At 42.1% G+C, this 26891-nt stretch overlaps 1 long non-coding RNA gene across 1 annotated transcript; it reads left to right on the forward strand.

Moving 5' to 3' along the window:
• The first annotated feature begins 4478 nt into the window (after positions 1–4478).
• Positions 4479–25532, forward strand: LOC138445576 (uncharacterized). The gene is made up of 2 exons (XR_011258928.1): positions 4479–5490; positions 24409–25532. It is a non-coding gene; the product is annotated as an uncharacterized lncRNA (long non-coding RNA).
• The last annotated feature ends 1359 nt before the right edge of the window (positions 25533–26891 follow it).

Genomic DNA, 26891 nt, shown 5'->3' on the forward strand with positions numbered 1-26891 from the left:
TGCCCATATGGAAAATTTAATTTTGAAACTGACTCCTTTCCTGTACTCTAAGGGGTCTTCTTGGCTGTATCAGATATATAGTTTGTCTTTTTCCAATTCTATCTCTACTCTTTTACCCTAGGAAGTATTTTACTTAAATTCTGACCATCAGATATTGAATAATAAATTAGGAAATTTGCACACTTTTCAGAATAATGTTCAGCTATATCTTGAGTTAATCCTCTAATCTTTCTACTCTTTGGTCTCTGTGTTGATGTTATTGATTTCTAGTAACTTGCTCCTAAATCTGAGTAATTAAAAATAAATCATCATGAGTTATTAGAAATTCTAAAGATCTAAGGTTGTTTTAATAGCATAATTCAATTTGTCAAAATGCAATTTCAGTTCAGTTCAGTCACTCAGTCATGTCCAACTCTTTGTGACCCCATGGACTGCAACATGCCAGGGCTCCCTGTCCATCACCAACTCCCAGAGCTTACTCAAACTCGTCCATTGAATCGATGATGGCATACAACCGTCTCATCCTCTGTCATCTCCTTCTCCTCCCGCCTTCAACATTTCCCAGCATCAGGGTCTTTTCCAATGAGTTAGTTCTTTGCATCAGGTGGCCAAAGTATTGGAGTTTCAGCTTCAGCATCAGTCCTTCCAGTGAATATTCAGGACTGATTTCCTTTAGGATGCACTGGTTTGATCTCCTTGCTGTCCAAGGCAGCCTCAAGAGTCTCCTCCAACACCACAGTTCAAAAGCATCAATTCTTCAGCATTCAGCTTTCTTCACATCCATACCTGACTATTGGAAAAATAATGGCTTTGACTACACTTTGTTGGTAAAGTAATGACTGTGCTTTTTAATATACTGTCTAGATTAATCATAGCTTTTCTTCCAAGGATCAAGTGTCTTTTAATTTCATGGCTGCAGTCACCATCTGTAATGATTTTAGAGCTCCCCAAAATAAAGTCTGTCACTGTTTCCCTTGTTTCCCCATCTATTTGCCATGAAGTGATGGGACTGGATACCATGATCTTAATTTTCTGAATGTTGAGTTTTAAGCCAACTGTTTTACTCTCCTCTTTCACTTTCATCAAGAGGCTCTTTAGTTCTTCTTCACTTTCTTCACCATAAGGCTGGTGTCATCTATATATCTGAGGTTACTGCTATTTTTCCCAGAAATCTTGATTCCAGCTTGTGCTTCATCCAGCCCAGCATTACGCATGATGTATTCCACATATAAGTTAAATAAGCAGGGTGACAATATACAGCCTTGATGTACTTCTTTCCCAGTTTGGAACCAGTCTGTTGTTCCATGTCCAGTCCTAACTATTGCTTCTCTGTAATATAATTGATCCTTTTTGTATAGAACTAATCTATTGATATTTTGGTACAAGTAAAATAACTGTTGAATGAGTGAGATGTACTGATAGCTAATTAAAGCCGACTTGAAGAGTTCCCTAGTCTCCCAGCTGGGCTAGCACCAGAAGCAGTGCTGGGAGAAGTTAGGCCATGCTTAGGGTTGGAGAACCAGTTCCAGGGGCTGGGAGCAATCCTGTCCCTTGAATCTGGGGACATGGTAGCTCACTCTGCTGAAGAAAACATAAACGTTCTCGAGGTGACTCACACCTAGCATGCTGATTCTGTTGAGTTTCAGGGGCCTTGGAGAATACCAGTGAGGGCAGAACAATTGTCTTCATGTGAAGAAGGATCTATGTCTGAGGTTAAGCTATTACTGAAGGGCTATAGCACATCAGCACTGCACACACACCCTCCTTTTAGAGCCTTTTCTAAAGGGAGCTTCATAGCTTGGCTGGTGCCCCCTCTTTTGCTGTCCTCCAGCTTTCTAAGCTTCAGCCACACTGACTTTTAGTTCTTCAAACAACCTTGCTTTATCCCATTCCTCACAAAGCCTTCAAAGGCCTTAGGGCTTCCCTCCACATAGACAGAATGGTCCTAGTTTACCCACTGCTGCTGCTAAGTCACTTCAGACGTGTCTGACTCTGTGCAACCCAATAGATGGCAGCCCACCAGGCTCCCCTGTCCCTGGGATTCTACAGGCAAGGACACTCACATCTACCCCCAAATAAACAAGGCCCACGCATGTATACACACTCACGCTCAATGTTAGGTATCATGCTTAGTGGCATTTTTTTCTGGGGATGTCTTACTACTTCCTTTTCTTCATGCCGTGGACTTTTCCGTCCTGAGATGGAAATCCAGAGGAGCAGCCCATCATGTGAAACCCTGGGTGGAAAAGCTTTCCAGGTAGAAGGGAAAGCAGGTGCAAGTGAGCAGAAGTTGGACCAGGCATAAATGATGCAATGCTGTGGTTCAGGATAGAGCCAGAGAGGTAAGCAAGGGGCGGGCTGTGCAGGGCCATCATGAGGTCAGAGAGACAACTTTGGATTTCCCTGGTAAATGCTGGATTAGTTCTTGTTGTCATGAAATGTTCTTTGAATTTTTAGTTTAATTAGATGATAGGATTTAAATCATAGTGGTGGAGTCTTTCAGAATGTGGGTAACTGTATTCTTTTTAAGATGAACAACAACTCATTTTGGTAAATACTGTATGCCTACTAGTGTAAAGAATAGTGAATGTTAGGGGCTGAAGGATAAAAACTTGGAAAAGATTTGCTCCCTGTGATTGCTTATAAGGTTTGGATGAAATGTCATGTGGACCAAAATGCAGGATTATCCAAATCCTGAGACCAGCCACCCATGCCTGCGAAGTCTCATACAATTGGCCCCTGAACAACAGGAGTTTGAGTTGCATAGGTTCACTTATATGCTTATTTTCCCCAAGTGTACTAGAAAAAATTTTAGAGATGTGCAAAAATTTGAAAAAGCTCACAGATGAACAAAATAGGCTGAAAATATCAATAAAAATGAAGACATCATATATGCATAATATATATAGGTACTTGTCAATTTTACCATTTACTATGCTAAAATATGAACAAATTTATTATAAAAATTTAAAATTTATCAAAGCTAATGCACACAGACATTGCAGGCTGAACATGGTGCCACGTGCACACATGTAAATGAACAGAGGCATTATTAAATCATAATGGCATGAAATTAATTTGGGGGCCATGTCCTGTTGCTACTGCGATAAACTCAAGTGTGGGAAGTCTCTGCTTAAGGTGCCATGAGACACTGATCATCTCCACCTGAGCAGTTCATCTCTTCAGTAAACTGTGCATTGAAATATAAAGTGATCTCTCACATTTCTCCTGTATTTTCCATCATGTTTGTGCAACAGAGTAGACCTTGAATAAGACTGTGGGCCCCACACGAAGTGCCCTAGTGATGCTGGAAGTGCCCCCAATACACAGAGAAAAGTCATGACATTACAAGAAAATAGTTGAAATGCTTTATATGTACCACAGATTGAGGTCTGCAGCTGCGATTGCCACCATTTTAAGAGAAATGAATCCAGAGTAGGGACCAGTGTAAGAAAAGTAAAGGAAACTCATGAAACTGTCACTGCAGCTATGCCAGCAGGTGAAAAACCTTGCATTTTTTTGAGGGAGTGGAGATTATCATGTGTTGAAAATGTAGCTTTTATGTGAGATAAAATTGCTTTATAAGAAAGGCATACCTATAGACTCTAATATGATTCAAAAAATGTAAAGCCATTGTATGACAACTTAGAGCAGAAGGAAGGTGAAAGAGCTAAAACTGGAAAATTTAATGCCAGCAAAGGATGGTTTGATAACTTCAGGAAGAAGTTTGGCTTTAAAAATGTGCAGAGAACAGGAAAAGCAGCATCTGCTGACCAAGAGGCAGAAGATAAGCTCCCAGACACACAAAGTCATTGAGGGGAAAGGATATCTACCTGAAGAGGTTTTTCATGCAGACAGAAGCGCCCTATTCTGGGAAAAAAGAAGTGTCATAAAGGGCATGGGTTAGTAAGGAAGAAAAGTGAGCGCCAGGATTTAAGGCAGGACAAGATAGCCTAGCTCTACTGTTCTGTGTAAATCCAGTAGGGTTTATGGTCAGAAATGCCCTCATCTATAAATCTGCGAACCTCTAAGTCTTAAAAGGAAAAGATAAACACCAGCTGCTAGTCTTTTGGTTGGACAAAAGTCCTGGACTAGAGCACTTTTTCTGCATTGGTTCCATTGATGCTTTGTCTGTGAAGTCAGGAAGCACCTTGCCAGTAAGAGACTGCCTTTTAAGTCCTTTTGATATTGGGCAATGCCTCTGGACGCCTAGAACCCCATGACTTCAACACTGAAGGTGCCAAAATAATCCACTTGCTCCCAAAATACAACTCTAATTCAGCCTCTAGATCAAGAGGTCATAAAGACCTTTAAAGCTCATTGCACATGGTACTCAATGGAAAGAATTATCAACACTGTGCAATAGAACCCCCAATGGAATATCGTAAGAGTCTGGAAGGATCTCGCCACTGAAGATGGCATCCTTATTATAGAAAAAGCCATGAAGGCCATCAAGCTGAAAACAATACATTCCTACTGGAGAAAACTGTCCAGATGTTGCGCATGACTTCACGGGATTTACCACTGCGCCAATCAAGGCAATCATAAAGGAGGCTGTGGATATGGAGGAAAAGGTCAGGGGTGGGGCGAGGTGTGTGTGAAGGGTATCAAGGTATGCACTTTGGAGGAATTCAAGAGCTAATAGACACCCCACCCGAGGAATTAACAGAACATAACCTGATGGAGACAAGTGCTTCCAACCAGTGCCAGGTGATGAGCAAGAAGCAGCACCAGAAAACAAACTGACATCAGAAGACCTGGCAGAAGGGTTCTGATTATTTAAAATGCCTTTCACTTCTCCTGGGGCTTCCCTGATGGCTCAGGGGATGCAGACTCTTACCTGCAATGCAGAGACACGGGAGATGTGGGTTTGATCCGTGGGTCAGGAAGATATCCTGGAGGAGGAAATGGCAACCCACTCCAGTATTCTTGCCTGCAGAATCCCATGGACAGAGGAGCCTGGGGGGCTACAGTCCATGGGGTCGCAAAGAGTCAGACACGACTGAGTATGAACGTGATATGTTTCACTTATGTTACAGCAGGGGCCCTTCTGTGATGTGGGCACTGAAAACTAGGCAGACACTGGAATAAAGATTGGTACTGTTTAAAAAGATTTTTGGAGAAATGTGGAAAGCAAAATAGAAATTACGATGTATTTATGTAAAGTCGTGCCGAGTGTGCCTGCCCTTCCACCTCCGCCTCCACCCCTGAGGCAGCAAGAACCTCCTCTTCGTCCTCAGCCCACTCGTTGTGAAGACACTGAGGACGAAGGCCTCTATGATGATCCACGTCCACTTAATGAGTAGTCAGTCATCATCTTATTGCACAGTTGATAGACTCATCTGTTGAATACATGTGAGTGTCTTCATGTGGAAGTCTAAGGACTGTGCAACAGGAACTGTATAGACATTTTCGTGTCATCAGCACCGTCTTTGATTGTGTAGCACATCGTGTACTGAAGTGGACAACCCATCCTTACATAGGCATAAGGTGAGTGATATTTAATATAAAACTAACAATGTGTTAGTTTTCTTACTGCCTTATAATTCTGCTTTCAAGGAATTCCATTACTATACAGTGTGCCTCTCTCATGATTGGAAAAACTGTATATCAGCCTATCATCACAGGTAAGTTGTTTTTTAAGTTTCCAATATTGTATTATGGATATGACTGTAATACTGTTTGTCATAAAATTTTAATGAAATTTCATTTATAAGTGTATAAGGTAAGCTACTGAAGCAGTCATATTGATTACACAAGACTACCATATAACATATTGCTGCTTCATTGTTGTCAATGCATGAATCTTTATTCGTGTAAATAATACTACTTCAGTATTCTTGCCTAGAGGATCCCATGGACAGAGAAGCTTGGAGGGTCTACAGCCCATAGGGTCACAAAGAGTTGGACATGACTGAAGCAATTGAGCACATTAGCTTTTCATTTTTGATGTCTGGATGTAGTAATACATGTAACATCTGCAGGGTTTCATATCATATAAGACAATATTGATGTTGGTATTGACAAATGATTCATCTTATACTGTTTCTGACCCCATGGACTATATAGTCCATGGAATTCTCCAGGCCAGAATACTGGAGAGGGTAGCGTTTCCCTTCTCCAGGGGATCTTCACAACCCAGTGATCGAACCCAGGTCACCCTCACTGCAGGTGGATTCTTTACAGCTGAGCCACAAGGGAAGCCCAAGAACTCTGGAATGGATAGCCTATCCCTTCTCCAGTGGATCTGCCCAACCCGGGAATTAAACTGGGGTCTCCTGCATTGCAGGTGGACTCTTTACCAACTGAATTATCAGGGAAGTCCTATCTTATAAACAGACAATGTAAATTTACAATATCAATAAATACAGTACAACACTGTAAATAATTTTATTTCATGGTTTTAATAGCATTTTCTTGTCTCTAAGCTTACTTTATTGTAAGAATACAATAATACATGTAATATACAAAATATGTGTTGTTTATGTTATCAGTAAGGCTATTAGTAGTTCAGTTTTTTTGGTTGTTGTTGTTTAGTCTCTGAGTCATGTCTGACTCTTGCTGCCCCATGGGCTGTAGCCTGCCAAGCTCCTCTGTCCATGGGATTTTCCAGGCAAGAATACTGGAGTGAGTTGCCATTTCCTTTTCTAGGGGATCTTCCCAACCCAGGGACTGAAACTGGGTCCCCGGCACATCTCCTGCCATGCAGACAGATTCTCTACTACTGATCCACTGGGGAAGTTTCAGGGGAAGTCAGAACTGACTTGTGGATTTTTGATTGTATGGAGCCCCTAACCACTGCATTGTTTGCTGCTGCTGCTACTGCTAAGTCACTTCAGTCGTGTCCGACTCTGTGCGACCCCATAGATGGCAGCCCACCAGGCTCCCCCGTCCCTGGGATTCTCCAGGCAAGAACACTGGAGTGGGTTGCCATTGCCTTCTCTGACTGCATAGTTTAGGGGTCAACTAAACTTGCTAATTAAAAGGAAAGCAAATGGAATAATGTCACAAGGTAGAACATTCCCTACAACCCTAATAGAGAATGGTAATGAACCAGGCTACACCAAGGAGTCATCTCTTTTATTCAGTCTAAGCCCTGCATGGGGCCGTTCTGTGTGTGAGGGGTCCTGAAGAAGAGAGCATCTGAGAATGTGGAAGAGAAATAAAAATAGGGGCCCCTCCCAGAGCACCCCTTAGCACTTAGTCTCAGGAGGAGGAATATCCACAAGAAAATCTGTCCAATGGGGCAAAGACTATCACTCTGTCTTCCTGCATCCTCAACTGAACCCAGTGCCCAGCGCAGCAGCAACCAGCCTCTACTTGTGTTTGCCGGGTGGAGCCACAACAGTGTCTCATCTCTACCTGTGTGTCTGGGCGGGGCCCCACAAGTGGGAGAGGAGAAAGGGCACTGGCATGAATCCTGCTTCTCCGTCTGGGGTGCTGATACGTGCCCTCCAACAATGTTTACTCAGGTGGAGCTGGTAACATACAAGTGAAATAAACAGTAGTGGTGTGTGTTGCCCTGAGTAGCCTCAGTAACAGTGACCTGCTGGTTGGCATTTGTCTATCGTGTGCCCTGCGCCAGGCTCTGTTCTAGGTGCTTTTACTGACTCACACTTTAATCCTGGCAGGAGCCCACGAGGTCCGTGCTGTCATAAACTTACAGGTGAAGGCACTGCATGGCTCGGTGACCTGTTCAAGGTCACTCGGGAAGCTGCAGGCCCCCTAACGTCAGATTAAAAAGTGCTGACCATCGCCTAAGAAAGAACAGCTGGTTGAAGCTGGGAGGATTGCAAAGGTCACCTGAGCTCTACTTTTCCGGAAGCCGAGGACAAGGAGTGTGGCCTGTGTCTGGGGAGGTAGTCTGGGTCAGGAGAGTGCGGGGCTGTGCCTCGCCTCGCCTCCGTGGATTCCAGGCACCCGGGGTCCTGCCTTCAGTAGCCCTGCAACGGGGCTTAAAACCGGGGAGCAAAGATCTCTCTCTGCAGTTCATGGCAAGCTTTGCTTTTAAATAGCGTTGAATTATAGGATGAAGTTATTATGCAGAAATGTTTTGTTTCCCTTGAAAGCTAGAAAATAAGGCCGGCTCCCACTGCATCTGTAAATAGGCCGCCGTTTCTCTTTCTTTCTGTGGTTGGAAGAATCATTCGGGCCAGCATAGTTAATAAGTTTCCGCAGCTGTTAAGTGGAATTACACATTCTGTTCCACGAGGCCCTCGGCCACATTGTCCGCGGAACTTGGTGTCCACTCCACCCGGGATGCTTGGATGCCCCTGTGACCTGAGCCGCTCTTCCTCCAGGAGGGAGACGCTAAGGTCTGGGTCAGGCAGGCTGCAGAAGGGAGAGGCTGTTTGGGCAGAAGGAGCCACAGAAGATGGAATTTTTCTGTATCACAGCTGCCTTCTTCAGCAAGGACTGTGAGGATCCTAGATGGGAAATAGTCATCTTTTCCTTTAAAAGGTTGTTTTTTTTTTTTTTTTAATTAAGGAAAAATTATTATCCATCAGGGCTTCCCTTGTAGCTCAGTCAGTAAAGAATCTCCTGCAATGCAGGAGACCTGGGTTCAATTCCCGGGTCGGGAAGATCCCCTGGAGAAGGGAAAGGCTACCCACTCCAGTATTCTGGCCTGGAGAATCCCCATGGACAGAGGAGCCTGGCAGGCTACAGTCCAAGGAGCCACAAGAGTCAGACATGATTTAGCAACTAAACCACCACCACCATTATCCATCAAGTTATGAAAGTGAAAGTCACTCAGTCCTGTCCTACTCTTTGCGACCCCATGGACTCTACAGTCCATGGAATTCTCCAGGCCAGAATACGGGAGTGAGTAGCCTTTCCCTTCTCCAGGAGATCGTCCCATACAGAGATGGAACCCAGCTCTCCCATACTGTGGGCAGATTCTTTACCAGTTGAGCCACAAGGGAAGCCCATCCATCAAGTTATACCCAGACACTAACTTTCCCGCCTTCCAGGTGGGGCCCTTGACCGGGACTGTGGTTTCTGGGTTACCAAGATAATTAATACAGAGTTCATCCTGGTGAAGTGTTAACCAACTAAGTGGTGTTTAAGGGAATTACCTGGTTATTCAATGGTTGGTTGTCTGGGCTCTCACTGCCAAGGGCCCAGGTTCAATCCCTGGTCTAGGAACTAAAATCCCACAAGCTGTGAGGTTTGGAGGGGAAAAAAAGTAATAATGATACCTAAATGATGTTTAAGAGTCAGACATAAGAGAGCCTTGAGTAAGCACAGGAAGTCAGTGACAATAGTGCTAGACGTGCTAGTAGGTGAGCACACGTATGGGCAGCCGCGGCTTTTTAGACCTTCCATTTCTTTGCAGGCCCTTCTTTATGGACCTTCCATAGGTGGCCAGTCGTTACTTATAAATTTGAGCTGTTTGCATAATAGGAGTTGCACTAATCTAATTATATTATGGGTGCATGCATGCTAAGTTGTGTCTGACTCTTTGTGCTCAGTCGTATCTGACTCTTTTCAACCTCATGAATTTTTCTAGGCAAGAATACCGGAGTGGGTTGCCATTTCCTTCTCCATGGGATCTTCTCCACCCAGGGATCAAACCCACATTTCATGCAGATTCTTTACCTCTGAGCCACCAGGGAAGCCCCCATTATACTATTCTGGTCATCAGCTATACCTATCTATTTTTAATACAATAGCAATATATGCATACTCTGTACCCTCTCAACTTCTGCACCTCTTCAGCTTTGAAAAAGAAAGTTAATCTCAATGAACGGTGCTGAGGAGAATATTCTTGAAGTGTCCAAACATTATTTCACAAAAAGAGAGTTTTCCTTGTCCTAGTCTCTGTTTATATTACTAAGGAGATGTTAAAAATATAGCCTGGAGACTATCTTAGTATATAACTGGAGCATAGCTGTCTGCTGACATAGAAGCCACTTCTGAAATAGTGCTTTATAACCCACTTTCAAATAAACTGATACCATCTCAGCCAAATTAATCTCTGACTAACCAGAGTCCTTTCTGGATTTACATACATGCTCAGAGATATGTAATAATTTGTATATATCCAGAAGAGCTGCCCTGAGTGTATTTATGCAGCTTGGCTAGAAACGGTTGCTCTCTTAACATGCTGGGTGTTTTACATGAAGACCATCCCTGGCATTGTGCAGCCCAGCAAGAACTCTGGCCTGCTGACTAAACAAATATGATTGCCCAAGTGAATTATTAAATTCCAGGGGGCCTCACTTGCTAGAGAATTTCACTCCTCTTTCTCCCACACAGCATTCCCACTTTTTATTAGATGAACTGTTTTCAACTCTTGCAAATAATTGCTGTCTTTTGCTAGTCATTACTACAGCAGTTTCCCACTGTTTATATTTTAAAACCAGCACTTGGATGGGTCCCACTGAAGCAGAACAAATAAATACGTGTGTGCATCTGTATAAATATTTATCTAAAATTGCATTATGAAAAGGCCCAGTGAACCCTAGGTCTCACTGCTGAGCCTTGGGTCCCTTCTGAAACGAGCCCTTCACCAGGCTACTGTTACTTCGCTAAGCACGGGTGACTTCATCCTAGCGTTTCCTTTTGAGGACTATTTGGGAGACTCCCTTCCAATACAGGAAGTGGGTTGATGAGGGCCAGTGTTCTCATTCCAGACCCTTCACATCTCTGAAAAGCTGCATCCTTTGTAGAAAATAGATCTGTACGTGTGCCAGACTGGAGCCCTGATGTTCATCAGGGGAGGAGGAGGAGGTCACAGATTCCTTGTCTGTTTCGGCCGTAATCCTCCCATTGGCAGGAGCCTGAGAGGAAGTATTTAACAATGGGATTTTATAAAATTCAATGTAGTAAAGAATGTTTTTATATTTGAATGGATCTAAGGAAGTTTTTTTTTTCCCTCCCCCCAATAAGTGGAGGGTATTTAAGGGTAATGTTATCTCTGGATTTGCTGGGAGGATTTGTCTCTTTTATTGGACTTTGTGGGATAATTATTTTTTCATTTGATCTTTTCCATGAAAGGTAATCCTCAGAAGAAAAAGCTGTAGACTCTTAACTTCATACTAATCTTAAATATTTTGCTTAAGGGGAATTAGTGAGGAAATAACTGTCTCTCAGGAAGGTTTAAAACTGTGATTTCATTCAACATCCAGAGCTCTTTGAATGTCTCCAGTCGTGCCAGAAACTATGAAGTGATTTTCTTTCACACACTCGCCATAAGACCTGGTACTTTTTAAAGCTTTAGCACTAAGAGCTTTATGTTAAAAATAAAAATTGCACAAAGTAGAGGAAAAGATGTTCTTGTCATCATTCCCTGTTTGCTTCTAACTACATGAGGGCTCCAGGGGAGCTGCTGATGACCCGAGTTTCCTAGATTTAGCACACGTGTCAGGTGGGCTCCAGTGGTTGATTAGCAGTCACAGAAGAAAGCTAGAGACCATTTGCTGAGGAACGAGACCCGCTAGGTGTACAAGTCTAGGATACAAGGATGGTCTAAGTGTTCATCAGCCGATGACCCTTGCCACTGTAACACAGAGCAATCGTTACACAGAAGTGTTTATGTCTGCTGAGGAAAACAAGGGCAAAATAATACCACCAATGTACTTTTTAGTTTGTTGTACAGTCTGCTGCTGCTGCTGCTGCTAAGTCGCTTTAGTCATGTCCGACTCTGTGCGACCCCATAGATGGCAGCCCATCAGGCTCCACCATTCCTGGGATTCTCCAGGCAAGAACACTGGAGTGGGTTGCGTAAACTTTGTTAATTTCTAGTCTTCGGGAAAAAAAAAGGAATTTGAAGAATATTTGCTTGGTGCAAAATCATTGTAACATCACAGACTCTTCCTCATCCCTACAGTGGCAGCCCCCAAAATTGGTCATCCAGACAACATTTGGGTAGCTTCTGAGTCAAGGACCTCATTATTGGCATCATATTTTGCACAGATAAAGTTTATCCACTCAATAGGTGATTTTTGAGCCCTTGCCATGCAGAGATATGGAAAAGAACAATGCAGTCTCTTGTTTCAAAGATTTGGCTATTTAAAAGAGGATAAAACACAGAAAGCAGTGATTGCAGGAGAGGACCTAGGGTAAAAGGTCCATTGGGAGTTTCAGGAGAAGGTGCACACAGAGGTCTATTTAGCTTAGGGTAAGGGCCAGGAAACAGGGCTTCCCAGGTGGCACTAGCAGTAAAGAACCCGCTTGCCAGCGCAGGAGACAGAAGAGATGCGGGTTCTGTCCCTGGGGTGGGAAGAGCCCCTGGAGGAGGCCATGGCAACCCATTTCAGTATTCTTTCCTGGAGACTCCCATGGACAGGGGAGCCTAGAGGGCTACTCCATAGGGTCGCAAAGAGTCGGACAGGACTGAACCAGCTTAGCATGCACAAGAACCAAGAATCAGTTCCAAAAATTGTGAACATACTGAAAGACAAACAGGCCCTGGGCAAGTGGGCCAGTAGAGCAGACACACCAGAAAGATAAAGAGGTTGTGCAGAGGATGGAGAGGTGGAGAACAGAGCCGGATCACAAAGGGTAGCCAGTGGATCCGGTGGCTAAGGAAATGTGAGAGCAGGACCATGGACAGAATCGAGGGGTGGGCAGTTAATGGGCAGAGGGAAATGCTGGAAAGGGCCTGGAGGTGTCAGGAGCAGCGGGTTCCGGGAGGGCGGTCCACAGCATTAGCGCTGCAAAGGGATGAAGGAACCAGCCTGGAACAGGAGAGGGGTCTCTGTGGACAAAGACGGACAGGCACAACTGTGAGCTGGGATGCTGTCACGCGAGGACAGCAGGTACTTCATGAGGTGGGGTGGGTAGGGCACGCCTGAGAGGAGTGGAGATAGGGGCATGGGGACATCTGGAAAAGCTGCTGCCAGCACAGAAAGCTGACCCTGGGCAGCTCCAAGGCCAGTGGAGGGCAGAGGCCATATGCTTGGAGAAGCAGATATTTACCTGTTGGCATGACTTTCTCCAGCCTTAAATGAAAAGTTCTCATGTAGGCACCAAGGAGGGAGAATACTTTGTGCTGGGACTTCCTGAGTGTGTGGTATGCCGTCGCTGTAAAAAGTAATGTGACACTATGTGCCGCTTTGGGGTATTTTGGTCAATTGCATGCTTGACTTTTCTAAAAGCAGCTGTTTTCTCCCTCCTCCTATGAGTACTCCCCAGTCTTTGGTTAGGCCTTGAGCTCAGAATCCTCAGAGCTGGCCTGGCTCACAGGGGGAGATCCTCTGTTTCCCTGATTTCTCATGTGTGTTCCCCTCTTCTCTCGAGCATCATGGATTGACCGCTTTACTTCAACTGCTAACTATATATGGTGGTATCTGATTTATTTGACCCCCTTCAGGAGTGGCCTGATCCTCATAACTGAGTTTTCCAGATATGTGAATTGCATCCCATTGAAAACTAAACAAAACAGACAGTTTCTAAGGTGCATTGCTATGATTTGACCTCTACAGAGGCAGGTTCTGATGATTTGGGGCAATGGTTCTAAGCATCAGTGGATTATGCCTGCTGAGTCCCCTTAAGCCCCCAGTTGTTCTGTTTTCGCTTTTAGTTTTCGGTGTTTGGAGGGTTTGAGGGATCATTTCCTTGATAGGCTGTCAAATCCCGTATCTTACATTGTCTTCTGACTGCTAAACTTCCTCTAGAATGTGCTATAAAAGTGGGTATTTTATGCCTGATACTTCTCTATCCCACACAGCACTAAGAACAATGTGAATAGAAGCTCCATGAATACTTTGTTGGTTTCTAAAGATAGCACAGTTCTCTTAACACTGACTAAAATCACATTCGCTTTTCTTGGCAGTCATCAGTTTTATTCAGGTTGGGCTTAAGGTGAATTAAAACTCATTCCTTTTTCATTTGAATTGCTCTTTTGCCATCACTGGTACTTGTTCAGCCTACTATCTGAATTTAAATAGATATATTATCCCTAAGACTTCACAAGAGCTGCAGTATGCCACATTTCCCCCAAAGGAAATTTCTTAGAAATACTACCAAATTGTTAAGTTAGATTTGGCCCATTGCACTAATCTAAGTCCTTTTTGGATCCTGATTCAGTTATCCAGCATAGCTACTGGCTTCTAGAATTGTATGTCAAATTGAGAAAGTCTTTGTTCTCAAGGTTGGTTGAAGTTACTGATAAAGATTTTTAAAAATCATTGCTTAGAAAATGAATAAATAAAGCAGAGCCGTGAGGCCTGGCTCTCAACCCTCTACTCCAGCTTGGTAACTGGCTGATCACTGAACCCTCTGGGCACAGCTGCTCAGCAGTCATGACTCTTGTTGACTGCGTCAGGATCCAGACTTGGTTTCTCTGCAAGGACATCTTGAGAGACTTGGTCAAGTAGACTTAGCCTGTCTACAGTCCAGTAAGCCTATCAGAAAGGGAGGAAGTAAAAATCAACACCCATATCACATCAATACATGCCTGTCTTCTCCCTTAGATCCTTCTCAGAGAAGATGAAAGATAAACTGTACCTAAGACACAGGATCCCAGACATCATTTTATTCATCTAATCAATATTTATTAAGCAGTTGCTCTGAACGGAAGCCTGTGCTAAGAGTTTAGGATACAGCTGTGCACAAGCCAGATGTCATCCTGTCTCCCCAGAAATGGCCATTTCTGCTCAGTCGCCGTCAGAGGTGCTGAGGGTGGGCAGAGGAGCTGTGGTCAGTGGTCGACAGACCAGAGCTAGGCACTAGCACATGCACATGTGGAAGCTTTTCAAGTTAATAATATTGTGAAAAAAAAATCTAGAGAAATTGGGAAACTAGTTGAACCATGTAACACATAATGCCCCAGAAGCTGAAATGTGCAGCAGATTGCTTTCTAAAACATTTGGGATTAGTAGATTTTTCATGCTGGTAATTCAAGTGCATGCCAGCGATAGCTTTCACACACACTGGTTAAGATACTGTACAAATGGCACTGTCATCTGAAGTCAGTGTCTTTGAACTTAGAACTGCCACATAAGGATTTTGACTTTTTTGCCACGGCGGGGGGGGGGGGGGGAACACCTAGCAGAACAATGAATCGATTTTTTACTACGTTGCCTAAGTCTAATGTTCTTCCGAGAGCTTTCAGAGAATTACTTAAGCAATACCCATCTCTCCCACTGTTTGTCCCGAGGGCTTGGAATCACTGTTTTCTGAAAATTCTCCTTTGTTTAGGTGTGTGCTACACCTGGGCTGACTCTTATACAGATTTCAAAGTTAATCATACCCCAGGCACCGTTCCAAAAGGACTGCAGGTGGAGAAACAGAAGATAATAAGCCTGATTAGCAGTAACTCAGTTCCTTTTCTCCTTTTCCATGGTAGCTTGACCCTGGGTGTAAAGTTTAGTAACCCTGCTAAAAAAGGCTGCAAATAAAAGTAATATGCGTCCCTCTTCTGGGCTTCCCCGATGGTTCAGATGGCAGAGTCTGTCTGCAATGCACAATGCTCGGGTTCAATCCCTGGGTCAGGAAGATCCCCTGGAGGAGGGCATGGCTACCCACTCCAGTGCTGCCTGGAGAATCTCATGGACAGAAAAGCCTGGCAGGCTACAGTCAGAGGGTCGCAATGAGTTTGATATGACCCAGCAACTTACACTTTTCATCCATCCTCTGGAGCTCAGCCCCTACAGGAGCCCACCCAGGTGCTCAGCATGCCTTCCACCTGGGGTCCTATTGTTTGTAATCAAACTCAGAAGCTACATGAGACCGTCCCAGTTGGTCAAAGGAAAATAAATATTTCCTTTTCTCACTATCGCTGTTTTCTTTCCTCTTTATACATTTTCCTGCTAGTCTCCTGACTTCTCAGGCTTCTTTCAATCCCCTGATTGTACAGCAGCTTCCTGTACAAATGTGTGTCACACGTAGATGTAGAAACTTGCCTAAATGAAATTAGGCAGATATGTGCCAGCAGGGCTCCATGGGACTTATTCTCTTGCTTTACTCGTTTTGCTGGTCAAATGTCACTTTCGTAAGAAAGGCCGTACCTAAGCCCCAGTTCAGTTGCTCAGTCATGTCCGACTCTGCGACCCCATGAATCACAGCATACCAGGCCTCCCTGTCCATCACCAACTCCCAGAGTTCACTCAGACTCGTGTCCATCGAGTCAGTGATGCCATCCAGCCATCTCATCCTCTGTCATCTGCCGGGGTCCAGCCCCGGTGGATCCAGGGTGATTCGAAGGTGGGGGGATGGAGTCGGCGTCTTTGGAAAAATACATATTTAATCACAGATATAGAGAGATTAGAAATGGATAGTGTAGTAGGAAGATTAGTGGAGAAAAAGAGGCTGAATAACTTGGATTACGTGGAATAGCATCCATGCTCCAGATGGGAATTCAGCCAGAAAAACGGGAGTAAGAAAGAAGCGACATGGGGGAATCAGTCTTTCCGGAAACTGATCCGATTTCTTTATTTTGGGGTTTGCTTATATACCTTTTGTTACACATAGGGATGAATACAGAGTCACGTGGGGGTCAGCAGTCCTGATCTTTGTCAAAATCAGGTGCTTCACATACATGTATAAAAAAAGGTACATCATCTTCTGGCCATGAGTGAGACCTGCTGACATTTTATGATGCTTTCTTTCTGATAACCAAAAAACTTATTTCTTCCAAGGGTGTTTTTTCTTAAACCAGGCACCACCCTCCAAATAAAGTTACATTCCTATAGGGTGAGGGTGTAGTGAGTTACAATCAAAAAAGGAATTTATTTAACCCAAGGTTAACATGATTAATCTTAAAGGTTAATACTTATTTCTCCTATATGCTTAAAGGTTAATACTTATTTCTCATACATGTTTAAAGGTTAATACTTATTTCTCCTATATGTTAGTTATATTCATTATAAGTGTAGGGAACATGGAGATTTAGCAGCAAACATCAGCCCAACAAATGAAAATCCTTTCACCAATGCTTCTCTTAAGATCTGTTTAGTCTTAAGATATGATAAAGTTACATTCTTACATAGCAAGGACACAGTGATTTATAACAAAGTACAGTGATCTATTACAAAAGAGAAAATCCATTAACTCAAAAAGTCTAGTATTGCTAACATCAAAAACTACTATATTTCCTTTGCTATGTTCCAAATACATTGATTAATATATTCCCAGGTGCCTAAGGATATAGAGGCCTGGCGGCAGTCATTGACTCAACAAGAAGAAAAAGTCCTATGCTAATTAAGACTCTCAAAATACTCCAAAACTCTGTGCTGTTTATGGTTGAGAGGTAGTAAACAATCATGTGGCAGCAGTATGGATAATCCTGTCACACAAGCTAGTCTGTCAGCAGAGAGGTTTGACCTGAGACATCCTTGTCCCACCCAGAGCAGGGAATTAGTAGCAATTATTGACACAACAAATGAAAAACCCTTCACCAATATAATTCCTAACCAACTATACTAATAATTTCTAACTCCTCAAAAGATTTTGCCTTTAGTAAGTCTAAAAACATCTCGTGCCTCTCAGGTTGGGAGGCTGTAAGCAATCACATGTGGCCGGACAAACCTATACAAGTGGGCTAGATAACCTTCAGAGGAATCTGTAAGCTGAAACACTCTTGTCATGCCCAGGAATTTTTATTGCCTTGGAGCTGCACGTTTACTCCTTCTCCGAGAGAAACGGTTATGGGGGAGAGCCCCCCGTAAAGTCAGAGGTGTAGGTGAGAGCATAAAACAGACTCTGGCTTTGGGGTTAGATGCTCGGGAACAGGGGGTTTCCTGAGGCTTGATCACGCCTTTGCGTGTGCCAAGCCTCCTTCCTCATGACCTTTGCCATGGGTGGAATTCCTCACGCTGGCCCCCGGCAGTCATCCCCTTCTCCTCCTGCCCCCAATCCCTCCCAGCATCAGAGTCTTTTCCAATGAGTCAACTCTTTGCATGAGGTGGCCAAAGTATTGGAGTTTCAGCTTTAGCATCCTTCCAATGAACACCCAGGACTGATCTCCTTTAGGATGGACTGGTTGCATCTCCTTGCAGTCCAAGGGACTCTCAAGAGTCTTCTCCAACACCATAGTTCAAAAGCATCAATTCTTCGGTGCTCAGCTTTCTTCACAGTCCAACTCTCACATCCATACATGACCACTGGAAAAACCATAGCCTTGACTAGACGGACCTTTGTTGGCATAGTAATGTCTCTGCTTTTGAATATGCTATCTAGGTTGGTCATAACTTTCCTTTCAAGGAGTAAGCATCTTTTAATTTCATGGCTGCAATCACCATCTGCACTGATTTTGGAGCCCCCAAAATAAAGTCTGACACTGTTTTCACTGTTTCCCCATCTATTTCCCATGAAGTCATGGGACCGGATGCCATGATCTTCGTTTTCTGAATGTTGACCTTAAAGCAAACTTTTTCACTCTCTTCTTTCACTTCTGCCTAAAATAGTTATCCCAGCCACCTGATCACCTACGCTGCTATGCATTTCCTCAAAGCATTTGTCAGACCTGTTGCATTATGTGCTGATTTCTTGACTGTTCGTCTTTGTCTCTGTGCGTACCCTGAGATCAGGGGCTCACTGATTCTCCCCTATGGTTTAGAACAGTGTCTGTCACATAGTAAATCCTTCAGTTGTTGTTGTTATTGTTGTTGTTGTTTTTTAACTAAGTGCCAGTTTTGACCATTCAGAACCTTAAGGTTTATCTTAGTGAGGGGTCTGCTGTGATCATCATCTCCGCTTTAGAGCTTAGTCTGTTGGAGTTCAGAGCTTGCCCAGGGTCACACAAGTGGCACACGGAACCAAGATCCACACCCAGATCTGCTGACTGCGTTTCTTTAGGCAACTCCTTAAAATGCCTCCAAATAGAGAAAAGTTAATCTTATAAATATTTATTGGTATATCTTTATAGAGAAAGTATAATGGACATAAAGGGCAGTGCATTAAACTTTATAACAAGCACCTGCTTATCAGAGTGAATAAGGCCAGAATATCAACCACGATTCATCTGAAGGTTACATTTCAATCAAGGGCTCAGTTTTTCTTCACAGAGTTTTAATGTAGAGGGCGAAGACGTGGCCAACTCATTTTCCTTTTCATTTCTTTTGCCTAATTCTCCAGTGGCCGCTCATTCCTCAAGATTAACCTTGTACTGCTTTATTTTCCTCCCTTTTGGAGAGAGGACAGATGGGGGAGGGACTTGTCTTTCAAGCTTATAAATCAGTCTTCTTTCATCCCCACACATGGCTCTTGGAGACGCTCAGGCATTGGTGGTTGAGCAAGTAGCCGTGGAGCCAAGTCAGATTTCTCTTGGGGCGTCTGAAATTTTCCTTGCTTCCCTTGAAAACTCCTCAGCCTTTAGCTGAGTTGGAAAGGAAATGTACAGTTCTCAGATAAATTTCCAGGTAATAGGATTTCATCTTTGTTCAAAGATTTTCTTGGTGGGGAAGAAAGACAGTGGATGAGGCTTGAGTTTGAAAAGGTTAACAAGATAACATTCTTTTATTGTGAGACTTTTTATCCTAAGTTTATTTTTTTTTATCTGAAACATACGTTCAAGGGTTTTTTTGTTGTTGTTTTTTAATTGGAGGAAGATTATTCCACAATTTTGGGTTGGTTTTTCCCTGCATCACAACCCAAATCAGCCACAACTAGACACATATCCCCTCCTTCCTGAGTTCCCTACCCCTCTGGGTCATCACAGAGTGACAGGCTGGGCTCCCTGTGTTATACAGCAGCTTCTCACCAGCTATCCACCTTACATATGAGAGTGTATGCATGTCGATGCTACTTTCTCCATTTGTTACACTCTCTCCCTCCCCACCTGTGTCCACAAGCCCCTTCTCTACATCTGCACCTCCACTCCTTCCCTGCAAACAGGTTCATCAGTACCATTTTCTAGATTCCATACATATGCATTGCTGCTGCTGCTTCTGCTGCTGCTGCTGCTAAGTTGCTTCAGTCATGTCCAACCGTATGCGACCCCACAGACAGCAGCCCACCAGGCTCCCCCGTCCCTGGGATCCTCCAGGCAAGAACACTGGAGTGGGTTGCCATTTCCTTCTCCAATGTATGAAAGTGAAAAGTGAAAGTGAATTCACTCAGTTGTGTCCGACTGTTAGCGACCCCATGGACTGCAGCCTACCAGGTTCCTCCATCCATGGGATTTTCCAGGCAAGAGTACCAGAATGGGTTGCCATTGCCTTCTCTGCTAATATCCAATATTTGTTTTTCTCTTTCTGACTTACTGCACTCTGTATAACAGGCTCTGGATTAACCCACATCACTAGAACTGACCCAAATTTGTTCTTTTAATAGCTGAGTAATATTCCACTGTGTGTTTGTACTACATCTTCTTTATCCATTCATCTGTTGATGGATGTCTGTGTTGCTTCCATGTCCTGTCTATTGTAAATAGTGCTGCAATTAACATTGGGATACATGTGTCTTTTAGAATTGTGGTTTTTCTCAAGGTATATATTTTAATATAATGGAAAAAAATAGCTGTGATAAATTTAGTCCATGTGCATAAATGCAATTAGAAAGACATAAAGATTAAGTACTAAATAGAACAAAGCCCCAAAATATCTTAACTAATTTGCCTTAAAAATTACTATACATTTTCCTTTTTGCCCAATTCTATTGGATTCTGTTTTTTATTCGAAAAAAATTATGTCATGTTAATGTACAATAGCAGCAAAAAAATTGCAAAATACCACTCTCAGTGCTGCTGAAAAGAAATAATTTTCAAAAGTTTTCTTAAAATAGAAGATGTTCCCTTTTCAGATTATACTAAATATAATCAGCAACCTAAAAAGAGCATTACATTATTTATTTAAGTTTGACCATTGTAAGGCAAAGGTACTTTTTCTTTTCTTTTTTCTTTTTTTGACTTCTTTATAATATATGCAGCTTATTTTATACTTTGGTTATTTAAAATTAAAATATCAGTTCAGTTACTCAATCATGTCCTTCTGTTTGTGACCCCATGGACTGCAGCACACCAGGCTTCCCTGTCCATCCTCAAATCCTGGAGCTTGCTCAAACTCATGTCTATCGAGTCGGTGATGCCATCCAAACATCTCATCCTCTGTTATCCCCTTCTCCTCCTGCCTTCAATCCTTCCCAGGACCAGGGCCTTTTCCAGTGAGTCAGCTCTTTGCATCAGATGGCCAAAGTACTGGAGTTTCAGCTTCAGCATCAGTCCTTCCAATGAACACCCAGAACTGATCTCCTTTAGGATGGACTGGTTGCATCTCCTTACAGTCCAAGGGACTCTCAAGAGTCTTCTCCAACACCACAGTTCAAAAGCATCAATTCTTCAGTGCTCAGCTTTCTTCACAGTCCAACTTTCACATCCACAGATGACCACTGGATAAAACCATAGCCTTGACCAGATGGACCTTTGTTGACAAAGTAATGTCTCTGCTTTTTAATACAATGTCTAGATTGGTCATAGCTTTTCTTCCAAGGAGCAAGAGTCTTTTAATTTCATGGTTGCAGTCACCATCTGCAGTGATTTTGAAGCCCAAGAAAATAAAATCCATCACTTGTTTCCATTGTTTCTCCATATATTTTTGATGAAGTGATGGGACAGGATGCCATGATCTTAAGGTTTTTGGATGTGGAGTTTTAAGCCAGCTTTTTCACTCTCCTCTTTCACTTTCATCAAGAGGCTCTTTAGTTCCTCTTCACTTTCTGCCATAAGGGTGGTGTCCTCTTGATATCTGAAGTTGTTGATATTTCTCCCTTCAGTCTTGATTCCAGCTTGTGCTTGATTTCACTTTGTTCTTCATCCAGTCCAGTGTTTCTCATGATGTACTCCGCATATACATATAAATAAGTAGGGTGACAATATACAGCCTTATGTATTCCTTTCCCAATTTGGAACCAGTCTATTGTACCATGTCCAGTTCTAATTGTTGCTTCTTGACCTGAATACAGATTTCTCAGGAGGCAGGTGAGGTGGTCTTGTATTCCCAACTCTTTCAGAATTTTCCGCATTTTGTTGTGATTTACACAATCAAAGGCTTTGGCAAATCAATAAAGCAGAAGTAGATGTTCTGGAATTATCTTGCTTTTTCTATGATTCAACAGATGTTGGCAATTTGATCTGTGGTTCCTCTGCCTTTTCTAAATCCAGCTTGAACATCTGAAGGTTCACATACTGTTGAAGCCTGGCTTGGAGAATTTTGAGCATTACTTTACTAGCGTGTGAAATGAGTACAATTATGCGGTAGTATGAACATTTTTTTTTTTAAGGGCTTCCCTGGTGGCTCAGAGGTTAAAGCATCTGCCTGCAGTGCAGGAGACCTGGGTTCAATCCCTGGGTTGGGAAGATCCTCTGGAGAAGGAAATGGCAACCCACTCCAGTATTCTTGCCTGGAGAATCCCATGGACAGAGGAGCTACAGTCCGTGGGGTCGCAAAGAGTTGGACACGACTGAGCTTCACTTTCATTCTTTCACTTTCTTTCTTTCTATGAACATTTTTGAAATTTCCCTTCTTTAGGATTTTAATGAAAACTGACCCTTTCCAGCCCTGTGGCCACTGCTGAGTTTTCCAAATTTGCTGGCATATTGAGTGCAGCACTTTAACAGCATCATCTTTTAGGCTTTGCAATGGCTCAACTGGAATTCTGTCACCACCACTAGCTATGTTGGTACTTATGTTTCCTAAGGCCTACTTTACTTCGCATTCCAGGATGTCTGGTTCTAGGTGAGTAATCACACCATCATGGTTATCTGGGTCATGAAGACCATTTTTGTATAGTTCTTCTGTGTAATCTTGCTGCCTCTTCTTAATATCTTCTGTCCATACCATTTCTGTCCTTTATTATGCCCATCTTTGCATGAAATGTTCCCTTAGTATCTCTAATTTTCTTGAAGTGATCTCTAGTTGAAGAAAATATAGCTAAAATTTAGCTATATTTTTATTTTTATTAATCTTTTTAATTGAAAGATAATTGCTTTACAGAATTATTAGTTTCTGCCAAGCATCAACATGAATCAGCCATAAGTACACATATGTCACCTCTCTCCTGAATGTCCCTCCCGCCTCCCTTGCCATTCCACCCACCTTGTTACAAAGCCCTGGTTTGGTTGGATGTATGGAAAAAGTAACATGGAAATTTACCATATGAAAAATAGATTGCCAACAGGAATTTGCTGTATGACTCAGGGAATGCAAAGGTGCTCTTGTATCCTTTTTGTCTTCTTAAATATTATTAAAGCATCGACCAAACAGGAACCAAAATGTCTTCAAAGAAAGATGATTCCTAATCCTACTCTTCACACCCAAATATTTTAGGTGTTGCCTTTAGTTATTATCTCGTAGTACCTATTCATTTTTATGCAGATGAAAATCACGTAACTATTTAAACAGTATTTTATTTTTACTCAGTCACTTAAATGATTACATTATGTTGATATGGTAATGTACCAAATTGCTGTTTGAATTGTTTTCATTTTGACAACTAGTATTCTCATACAGTTTTTGGTTCTACCACTTTCTCATAATAAATTCCCTTAAGCAACAGCACCAAGAAAAAAGCAGATTTTTAGCTACATGTGGGTATAACAGATCTGCTGCAGCTGTGCCTATATGATATATATGTTTGCATGCATGCATGCTCAGTGTCCAACTCCTTGCAATCCCATGGACAGTGGCCCGCCAGGCTCCTCTGTCCACAGGATTCTCCAGGCAAGAATACTGGAGTGGATTGCTATTTCCTTCTCCAGGGGAATCTTTCTGACCCAGGGATCGAACCTGGGTCTCCTGCATTGTCAGGCAGATTCTTTACCACTGAGTCACCAGAGAAGCTCTGTGTATATGTTTTAATGTTGCTGATTTAGTAGCTGCAAAATGCTAACTCAGAAAATTAATTTACTTGAATTTCTTGATTATAAAATGTTGACCTCTATATTTTATTATTTGAATTTATTCTTTGGGGAGTTCTATGCTCATCAATAATTTCATTATTGAACATTGAAATACCAGTAGGCAAGGAATGGTAAGGACATTGCATGCACCTCAGCTAATTAATTTTAAATATCATCTAGCATAGCATGCAATTATAAGAGACTATAAAGTCTCCAGATACATCTGAGTCTCTGGTGCTTTTCCAATGTCAATGGATATTCATATAAAGCTTTAAGAACAAGAGTGTACTTCCATTTTTTCATACTCTCTCTGTCTAGTATGTGAATGTTTATGAAGATGCTGAGAGAAGTAAATCTGAGGGTAGATCTAAACTCCTGTGTAATTCTGAGCAAGTTTAAGCCTTGGTTTCCTCATCCATCTGGGTTATTTACAGCAGTAAGGTACTTAACACTTAGCACAGGGCTTGGAACTTGGAAAGCATCCAAACATGTTAGTTATCATTATTAAAGTCTGATCAGTTATGTTAACTCAGAACCAATTTTAAGACATGGCCTATTCAGGTAATTTAGTGAAATTAATTTTTAATAAATGCATTTTCTTTTTTTAACTGTCTGGGAATTTACAGCAGTCCCTGTTAACAGAAACTGATGGTGTTACACCTGGAAACAAGTTGTACCAGATGTGTTTCCTAAAGCACACCTAAGCGATAAGAGCATGTTGTCATGATCAGGCAGTGCCTGCACTTCATATCTAGAGGAGTATAATGGAGCAAACGCGAATGCAGTCCACATGACCTGATGGCCTCAAAGGCAGCACAGTGACAAAGATAGGCAGTTGCTCTATCTTCCATAAATTGACAATGGATAAAGTGTAGGAAACTCTACTTAATAACAAATAATGTATCATAACGGAAGATAGACTGAGCAGATTAAAACTTAAGCAAGAGGAAACACAGGATCCACAGTGGACCACAGGTTGAACAGCCATCAGGAACTCAGGCAACGTGCTGTCTAATGGGAGTGTGAGCTCTGAAGTCAGGCAGACTCAAGTCTGAACTTCACCCAAGTCACAGCACTCACTAGCTCCGTGACTCTGGAAAACCTCACTGAATCTCAAAAGAAAAAATGTGTTTCATTTAAATGCACTATTTGTTACTTGATAGGCACTTAGTACATACTTCTTTGCTATGCATCTCCGTTATTCACAGAAGTATATGAAATACATACCCGACCATAATACATTTGAAAACCGGCAGTAACTTCTTCAACATCATCATCTAGCAAAATATAAAAGAACTGGACTTATGAAATTTGGAAGCTCATTTAAGAGTAATGACTTTTTTTCTCTTTTTAAATATGAGCATTTAAAGCTCTAATTTCCTTCTAAGCATGTCTTCACTGCACTACACAAATTTTGATGTTGTGTTTTTATTTTAATTCAGTTCAAAATACGTTCTTGCTTCCCTTATCACTTCTTTTATGACTTGTGGGTTATTTACATATATATCATTTAATGTACAATTTTTTAGAGTTTTATAGTTATCTTGGTTACTATCTTTATTTGTGGTCAGAGAATATGTTCTATATAAAGTCAGTCCTTTTAACTATATTGCAACTTGTTCTATGGTTTAACATAGAGTGTATTTTGATTGATATTCTGTCTGTGCTTGAAAAGAATGTGAGTGCTGCTGCTGTTTTGTGGAGTGTAAAGTATATAAACATGAATTAAACCAACTTGGTTCATACTGTTGTTCAACTCTACCATTACTGATTTTTCTGTCTGCTAGTCCTGTTACTGAAGGAAGCATATTTAAGTCATCGACTTGACTGTATTTGTAATTGTCTTTCCTCCTTTGAAGTCTGATTTGGTTCCTGTATTTTTCAGTTCTATTATGAGATACATATATGTTTATAATGTTACAAGTCCCTGCTGTACTGATTCTTTTATAATTATGAAATGTCTTTGACTTTAATAATACTTCTTGTCTTAAATTCTAAATGTTTTGTCTGACCCTGATATAACCAGTGCAGTTTACTTATGCATGCATGCTCGCTCAGTCGCTAAGTCATGTCTGACTTTGCAAGCCCATAGACAGCTGCCTGCCAGGCTCCTCTGTCCCCGGGATTTTCCTGGCAAGGATACTGGAAGGGGCTGCCATTTCCTCCTCCAGAGGTTCTTCCTGACCCAGTGATTGAACCTGCATTTCCTGCAATGGCAGGCAGATTCTTTACCATTATGCCACCTGGGAAGCCGTTACTTATTCATATTGCATATCTTTTCCAACCTGTTACTTTCAAGATATTCGTATTTTTATGTTTAAAGTGTATCTCTTGCAGATAGCATATAGTTGAGTCTAACTTTTTGATACTGGTGTTCCTGTTCAGTCACTCAGTCATGTCCAATGCTTTGCGACCCCATGGACTGCAGCACGCCAGGCTTCTCTGTCCTTCACCATCTCCTGGACCTTGCTCAAACTCATGTCCATTGAGTCGGTGATGCCATCCAACCATCTTGTCCTCTGTTGTCCCCCTTACCTACGGCCTTCAATCTTTCCCAGCTTCAGGGTCTTTTCTAATGAAGCTTTTTTTTTTTTTTTAATATAGATTGGCCCCAAAACATCAGCCTTTTGATTAATGTTTGATGCATTTACATTTAATGTAATTAGTGTTATAGTCGAATTTAGGTCTGCCCTTTGTTGTTTGCTCTCTATTTCTCTCTTGCGTTTCATGTTCCCTTTCTGCCTTCTTTGTGTTAGACATTTCATAGTATAGTATATTTTAATTCTGTTGGTTTGTTATATCTATATTCCTTTGCATTATTCTTCTAATGATTACTATAGGGATTATAATACACTTCTTTAATTTATCACAATCGACTTAAATTATTATCAAATTAACTTTGGAGACATATATGTATATATACATATATACATGGAGATTAGGTATAGAGATAAAGGTATAGATATAGATATCTTACAACTCTATAATTCCATTTACCTCCCCTCCATCCTTGGTGCCATTATTGCAACATATATATTAACATCTATAAACAGACATACCTTGGAGATATTGCAGCTTTTGTTCCAGGGCACTGCAATAAAGTAAATAA

Source organism: Ovis canadensis, chromosome 9 (genome assembly GCF_042477335.2).
Source record: "Ovis canadensis isolate MfBH-ARS-UI-01 breed Bighorn chromosome 9, ARS-UI_OviCan_v2, whole genome shotgun sequence".
Classification (NCBI taxonomy): Eukaryota; Metazoa; Chordata; class Mammalia; order Artiodactyla; family Bovidae; genus Ovis; species Ovis canadensis.